Consider the following 8,740-nt stretch of genomic DNA (forward strand, 5'->3'; position numbering starts at 1 on the left):
TTCTTTTCAGATCTGTAAATGTTGAATTATGACTTCTCTCATTCGTTCTTGGTCGAGCTGGCTTTCGTTTGTTCGGGACGATACAGCCGTTATGCACAGCCATAACTGATGACCTAGCAACGCCCTTATGTACAATTGCCGGCGTTATGAATTGATGGTTCTCCGCTTCAGCGGCGGTTGTGCGTTTTGATATTTTCCCGCTTGTACTAGGCCTGTGTATCTGCGCGCATGTATCACTGACTGTTGGTATCAAAGGAGCATAGCGTCTTGCTACAGCGTCATCTGTAATACATATATTATAAAATAAATATAAACGACTCTGCATGTAAATCAGTATTTAAATCACCGCATAACAATATACCATATAACAGTGTTTGATTACACACCTGCTGCTGCGAATTGATGGCTTTCCGTTTCAGCGGCGGTTGTGCGTTTTGATATTTTCCCGCTTGTACTAGGCCTGTGTATCTGCGCGCATGTATCACTGACTGTTGGTATCGTCGGCGCATAGCGCCTTGCTACAGCGTCATCTGTAATACATATATTATAAAATAAATATAAACGACGCTGCCTGAAAATCAACATTTAAATCAACGCATAACAATATACCATATAACAGTGCTTGATTACACACCTGCTTTATATTCGAATGTTTTAGCACGACCCCCTGTCGCGTGTGGGAAAAACGGTTGCTCATCAACAACATTGCTGTTCTGTATAGAGGTGTTGTGACAATAATCAGGTTTGTTCAATATATCCCGTAGAATACCATCAGCCGTCGCATCATCCATTTTTGTGGCATCTTTAGCCGGTGAAAAATGAAAAAAAAAAAAAAAAAATTACATACGGTATAAAATTAGAATAACATGAAAAAGCGATTCATTACTGAGAATATAAAGTGTGTACAGTTGACAACAAATCAGCACAACTGTGCAAGGTTTATTTTTAATTCTTTAGCCGTGGAAAAATAAATAAATAAAAAATAAAAAATAAAAAATAAATAAAGATATCATGTTACTCACAATCTGGCGCCAATTCCAAAATATTATTAAAATCCGGTATAGCGCTGAAGTCTAAGCCAAAGGGACTATCAACAGACAAATCGAAATTCTCTGTATTTGTGATTACTGTCAAATCGGGGGAAATAAAAATGAGAAAATAATAATTATTTAATAATTACTATTTAATAATTACTTATCAATGTATCCAGACTGTTGTACGTTCATACTATTTAAACTTTTAAAAATGAACAAATTGTAGACCTTGACTATAATTTCATACTATTTAAACTTGAAATATAAATAAAAACGCGTCAATGTCATTTATAGACATAGCTTACTTTGAGAGGTTTGATAACTTGGCAAAGCATCATCATCATCATCAGAAGAAGAAGATCTGTTTCTAACCATGAAAGCGTTTTTGCTGTTGATGTTCTGCATTGTCTGTCTCTGAACCAATAATGAAAATGAGAGACGGTTAATATCTATCAAACGAATTAGTTGAAATAATGTGTTGGCGCATTCCCAAAATGAACCACTAGATGTCGCTATTACCACATATTTAAATAACCTTCAGACAGCCACATTATTAAAAGCTATATGTTCTATGTGTTACAATGCATCGCTAAACTGCAACATCAATGTGGGTATACCCACAAAAAGAAGAAGTAAAAACGTAGCATTTCACATATGAGTTCATACTGCGCTTTGCAACTGTCCAATAGGTTTGAAATATTAACATATTATACATGTATGCCTAAAAACAAAGGATGCAATGGCAGGGCAGAATCGTGTAACAGTGTGTATATCGTGGCATAGAGACCACATATTTAAACAGCCTTCAGAGCCATATTTGTAAAATAAAAAAATAAATAAAAAAAAAAAAAAATGCAATATGTATAAATATAATAATAATAATAATAATAATAATAATAATAATAATTATGATAATAATAATAATAATAATAATAATAACAACACTTACCATTATAACTTCAAGTGTGTATAGCGGTGCAGCTTCAGTTGAAATTTCTTCTCAGTGCACATCAGTGATGCGTCCTGTTCTTATAACACTGGCTGTGAGCCATATGGCCCCCACCAACCTGTGGTACGCCGTCCCACATTTCCAAGATGCTTGGGGCGGGACTTTTAAATATATAAACTCTAGTCTATAATTTAGTAATTGTGATAATTATTTTCAGTTACAATAAAGATATAATCTTTTAGCTGTTTCTTAAATGTCATACACAGCGCATCAAACGCATACCAAATACATTTATATTATATATACAGAAGAAAAAAATAAATAAAAAAATAAAAAATAAAAATCCTGAGTGGTCTAAACTACTTGTATAGATTGAATGGAAGTCATTCCAAATGGGTATATCTTATACTGTAGAATATGAGGCTCATAAAAAGCTCATAAATTATTTAATAATAAAATTAATTCATAAAAAGCATTATACAGAAGTTCTTATGGTTGTCTAAAATTACTTTCAGGTTGTGTGTATAAGGCGCACAGGCAATATAAATGCATTCTGTGCATAGCTTTAGGACCCATCACCATGATATCTCATTATGGTATGTAATTAATCCAAAAGATGGAAAAATCCGATTTGAGTCAACACATAACCCTGTAGGTGGTGCTAATGTTCCTCTACAGAGATAACAATCGAAAATGGTTCTTATGAACTAATGTACATGAATACAAAATTATTTTATGATTCCATAAATATACACTGGCTTACTGATTTGTAGCTAAAATTACAAAAAATATTGTCTAAAATTACTTTCAGGTTGTGTGTATAAGGCGCACAGGCAATATAAATGCATTCTGTGCATAGCTTTAGGACCCATCACCATGATATCTCATTATGGTATGTAATTAATCCAAAAGATGGAAAAATCCGATTTGAGTCAACACATAACCCTGTAGGTGGTGCTAATGTTCCTCTACAGAGATAACAATCGAAAATGGTCATGGTCAAATTGTACATCGTGGCTTCTGAGGGGTTTCTGTGACATTTAAAATGACCTTTTAAATTAGTACCATGTGTGATGAACCCTTGCTTCTAAGAAATGGTCATGGTCAAATTGTACATCGTGGCTTCTGAGGGGTTTCTGTGACATTTAAAATGACCTTTTAAATTAGTACCATGTGTGATGAACCCTTGCTTCTAAGAAATGGTCATGGTCAAATTGTACATCGTGGCTTCTGAGGGGTTTCTGTGACATTTAAAATGACCTTTTAAATTAGTACCATGTGTGATGAACCCTTGCTTCTAAGAAATGGTCATGGTCAAATTGTACATCGTGGCTTCTGAGGGGTTTCTGTGACATTTAAAATGACCTTTTAAATTAGTACCATGTGTGATGAACCCTTGCTTCTAAGAAATGGTCATGGTCAAATTGTACATCGTGGCTTCTGAGGGGTTTCTGTGACATTTAAAATGACCTTTTAAATTAGTACCATGTGTGCCAAGCTTGATGTTTCAACTGCTGGAATGTGTGATGCTTGAATGTGTACAGCCTAATCCATGTGAAATAAGACGGTCTGTAACTACCTGGTTTTAACACTGTGTAATATGCATCTTTCATCCGCCTGATTTGACGCGCCGCGTTGCGTGACATTCTGCGACTGGTGCTGCTTGACACTCTGTAACTGGTGTTACGCAACAATTTTTAATACGGTTTAATATCGAACACTATCAATTTATATAAATTTTTATATTAAGCGATATAAAACACTATCATTTAATATTAAAAGGGGGCGGGGCCTAGGAGAAGTGGGTGTGGTACCTGTCAAGTTTGACAGAAAGGTTGACTTTATCTACTTACATAATATTATATTAAAACAGTGCACACTTTTGCTGCAGGAGTGCCACTGCCAGTGTGACTAGTGACCAGTGACCTGACCACCAGTATATATAATATCAGTAGTATACTATCTCTTTATCAACCAGTCTATATTAGCAGCAGACACAGTACAGTGCGGTAGTTCACGGCTGTGGCTACCTCTGTGTCGGCACTCGGCAGCCTGTCCATAATTGTATATACCACCTAACCATGGTTTTTTTTTCTTTCTTTATACATACATACTAGTTACGAGTATACTATCTCTTTATCAACCAGTCTATATTAGCAGCAGACACAGTACAGTGCGGTAGTTCACGGCTGTGGCTACCTCTGTGTCGGCACTCGGCAGCCCGTCCATAATTGTATATACCACCTAACCGTGGTTTTTTTTTCTTTCTTTATACATACATACTAGTTACGAGTATACTATCTCTTTATCAACCAGTCTATATATTAGCAGCAGACACAGTACAGTGCGGTAGTTCACGGCTGTGGCTACCTCTGTGTCGGCACTCGGCAGCCCGTCCATAATTGTATATACCACCTAACCGTGGTTTTTTTTCTTTCTTTATACATACATACTAGTTACGAGTATACTATCTCTTTATCAACCAGTCTATATATTAGCAGCAGACACAGTACAGTGCGGTAGTTCACGGCTGTGGCTACCTCTGTGTCGGCACTCGGCAGCCCGTCCATAATTGTATATACCACCTAACCGTGGTTTTTTTTTCTTTCTTTATACATACATACTAGTTACGAGTATACTATCTCTTTATCAACCAGTCTATATATTAGCAGCAGACACAGTACAGTGCGGTAGTTCACGGCTGTGGCTACCTCTGTGTCGGCACTCGGCAGCCCGTCCATAATTGTATATACCACCTAACCGTGGTTTTTTTTTCTTTCTTTATACATACATACTAGTTACGAGTATACTATCTCTTTATCAACCAGTCTATATATTAGCAGCAGACACAGTACAGTGCGGTAGTTCACGGCTGTGGCTACCTCTGTGTCGGCACTCGGCAGCCCGTCCATAATTGTATATACCACCTAACCGTGGTTTTTTTTTCTTTCTTTATACATACATACTAGTTACGAGTATACTATCTCTTTATCAACCAGTCTATATATTAGCAGCAGACACAGTACAGTGCGGTAGTTCACGGCTGTGGCTACCTCTGTGTCGGCACTCGGCAGCCCGTCCATAATTGTATATACCACCTAACCGTGGTTTTTTTTTCTTTCTTTATACATACATACTAGTTACGAGTATACTATCTCTTTATCAACCAGTCTATATATTAGCAGCAGACACAGTACAGTGCGGTAGTTCACGGCTGTGGCTACCTCTGTGTCGGCACTCGGCAGCCCGTCCATAATTGTATATACCACCTAACCGTGGTTTTTTTTTCTTTCTTTATACATACATACTAGTTACGAGTATACTATCTCTTTATCAACCAGTCTATATATTAGCAGCAGACACAGTACAGTGCGGTAGTTCACGGCTGTGGCTACCTCTGTGTCGGCACTCGGCAGCCCGTCCATAATTGTATATACCACCTAACCGTGGTTTTTCTTTCTTTCTTTATACATACATACTAGTTACGAGTATACTATCTCTTTATCAACCAGTCTATATATTAGCAGCAGACACAGTACAGTGCGGTAGTTCACGGCTGTGGCTACCTCTGTGTCGGCACTCGGCAGCCCGTCCATAATTGTATATACCACCTAACCGTGGTTTTTTTTTCTTTCTTTATACATACATACTAGTTACGAGTATACTATTTCTTTATCAACCAGTCTATATATTAGCAGCAGACACAGTACAGTGCGGTAGTTCACGGCTGTGGCTACCTCTGTGTCGGCACTCGGCAGCCCGTCCATAATTGTATATACCACCTAACCGTGGTTTTTTTTTCTTTCTTTATACATACATACTAGTTACGAGTATACTATCTCTTTATCAACCAGTCTATATATTAGCAGCAGACACAGTACAGTGCGGTAGTTCACGGCTGTGGCTACCTCTGTGTCGGCACTCGGCAGCCCGTCCATAATTGTATATACCACCTAACCGTGGTTTTTTTTTCTTTCTTTATACATACATACTAGTTACGAGTATACTATCTCTTTATCAACCAGTCTATATATTAGCAGCAGACACAGTACAGTGCGGTAGTTCACGGCTGTGGCTACCTCTGTGTCGGCACTCGGCAGCCCGTCCATAATTGTATATACCACCTAACCGTGGTTTTTTTTTCTTTCTTTATACATACATACTAGTTACGAGTATACTATCTCTTTATCAACCAGTCTATATATTAGCAGCAGACACAGTACAGTGCGGTAGTTCACGGCTGTGGCTACCTCTGTGTCGGCACTCGGCAGCCCGTCCATAATTGTATATACCACCTAACCGTGGTTTTTTTTTCTTTCTTTATACATACATACTAGTTACGAGTATACTATCTCTTTATCAACCAGTCTATATATTAGCAGCAGACACAGTACAGTGCGGTAGTTCACGGCTGTGGCTACCTCTGTGTCGGCACTCGGCAGCCCGTCCATAATTGTATATACCACCTAACCGTGGTTTTTTTTTCTTTCTTTATACATACATACTAGTTACGAGTATACTATCTCTTTATCAACCAGTCTATATATTAGCAGCAGACACAGTACAGTGCGGTAGTTCACGGCTGTGGCTACCTCTGTGTCGGCACTCGGCAGCCCGTCCATAATTGTATACTAGTATCCAATCCATCCATCTCCATTGTTTACCTGAGGTGCCTTTTAGTTGTGCCTATTAAAATATGGAGAACAAAAATGTTGAGGTTCCAAAATTAGGGAAAGATCAAGATCCACTTCCACCTCGTGCTGAAGCTGCTGCCACTAGTCATGGCCGAGACGATGAAATGCCAGCAACGTCGTCTGCCAAGGCCGATGCCCAATGGCATAGTACAGAGCATGTCAAAACCAAAACACCAAATATCAGTAAAAAAAGGACTCCAAAATCTAAAATAAAATTGTCGGAGGAGAAGCGTAAACTTGCCAATATGCCATTTACCACACGGAGTGGCAAGGAACGGCTGAGGCCCTGGCCTATGTTCATGGCTAGTGGTTCAGCTTCACATGAGGATGGAAGCACTCAGCCTCTCGCTAGAAAACTGAAAAGACTCAAGCTGGCAAAAGCACCGCAAAGAACTGTGCGTTCTTTGAAATCCCAAATCCACAAGGAGAGTCCAATTGTGTCGGTTGCGATGCCTGACCTTCCCAACACTGGACGTGAAGAGCATGCGCCTTCCACCATTTGCACGCCCCCTGCAAGTGCTGGAAGGAGCACCCGCAGTCCAGTTCCTGATAGTCAGATTGAAGATGTCAGTGTTGAAGTACACCAGGATGAGGAGGATATGGGTGTTGCTGGCGCTGGGGAGGAAATTGACCAGGAGGATTCTGATGGTGAGGTGGTTTGTTTAAGTCAGGCACCCGGGGAGACACCTGTTGTCCGTGGGAGGAATATGGCCGTTGACATGCCAGGTGAAAATACCAAAAAAATCAGCTCTTCGGTGTGGAGGTATTTCACCAGAAATGCGGACAACAGGTGTCAAGCCGTGTGTTCCCTTTGTCAAGCTGTAATAAGTAGGGGTAAGGACGTTAACCACCTCGGAACATCCTCCCTTATACGTCACCTGCAGCGCATTCATAATAAGTCAGTGACAAGTTCAAAAACTTTGGGTGACAGCGGAAGCAGTCCACTGACCAGTAAATCCCTTCCTCTTGTAACCAAGCTCACGCAAACCACTCCACCAACTCCCTCAGTGTCAATTTCCTCCTTCCCCAGGAATGCCAATAGTCCTGCAGGCCATGTCACTGGCAATTCTGACGAGTCCTCTCCTGCCTGGGATTCCTCCGATGCATCCTTGCGTGTAACGCCTACTGCTGCTGGCGCTGCTGTTGTTGCCGCTGGGAGTCGATGGTCATCCCAGAGGGGAAGTCGTAAGCCCACTTGTACTACTTCCAGTAAGCAATTGACTGTTCAACAGTCCTTTGCGAGGAAGATGAAATATCACAGCAGTCATCCTACTGCAAAGCGGATAACTGAGTCCTTGACAACTATGTTGGTGTTAGACGTGCGTCCGGTATCCGCCGTTAGTTCACAGGGAACTAGACAATTTATTGAGGCAGTGTGCCCCCATTACCAAATACCATCTAGGTTCCACTTCTGTAGGCAGGCGATACCGAGAATGTACACGGACGTCAGAAAAAGACTCACCAGTGTCCTAAAAAATGCAGTTGTACCCAATGTCCACTTAACCACGGACATGTGGACAAGTGGAGCAGGGCAGGGTCAGGACTATATGACTGTGACAGCCCACTGGGTAGATGTATGGACTCCCGCCGCAAGAACAGCAGCGGCGGCACCAGTAGCAGCATCTCGCAAACGCCAACTCTTTCCTAGGCAGGCTACGCTTTGTATCACCGCTTTCCAGAATACGCACACAGCTGAAAACCTCTTACGGCAACTGAGGAAGATCATCGCGGAATGGCTTACCCCAATTGGACTCTCCTGTGGATTTGTGGCATCGGACAACGCCAGCAATATTGTGTGTGCATTAAATATGGGCAAATTCCAGCACGTCCCATGTTTTGCACATACCTTGAATTTGGTGGTGCAGAATTTTTTAAAAAATGACAGGGGCGTGCAAGAGATGCTGTCGGTGGCCAGAAAAATTGTGGGACACTTTCGGCGTACAGGCACCACGTACAGAAGACTGGAGCACCACCAAAAACTACTGAACCTGCCCTGCCATCATCTGAAGCAAGAAGTGGTAACGAGGTGGAATTCAACCCTCTATATGCTTCAGAGGTTGGAG

General features: G+C 40.7%; 1 long non-coding RNA gene across 1 annotated transcript; it reads right to left on the minus strand.

The window, feature by feature from the left end:
* Positions 1–604: 604 nt before the first annotated feature.
* LOC135030674 (uncharacterized) lies at positions 605–1,374 on the minus strand. The gene is made up of 3 exons (XR_010226620.1): positions 1,340–1,374; positions 1,023–1,127; positions 605–802 (listed from the first exon to the last, which is right to left on the minus strand). It is a non-coding gene; the product is annotated as an uncharacterized LOC135030674 (long non-coding RNA).
* Between the last annotated feature and the right edge of the window lie 7,366 nt (positions 1,375–8,740).

The sequence above is a fragment of the Pseudophryne corroboree genome, unplaced genomic scaffold, assembly GCF_028390025.1.
Source record: "Pseudophryne corroboree isolate aPseCor3 unplaced genomic scaffold, aPseCor3.hap2 scaffold_504, whole genome shotgun sequence".
Taxonomy (NCBI): domain Eukaryota; kingdom Metazoa; phylum Chordata; class Amphibia; order Anura; family Myobatrachidae; genus Pseudophryne; species Pseudophryne corroboree.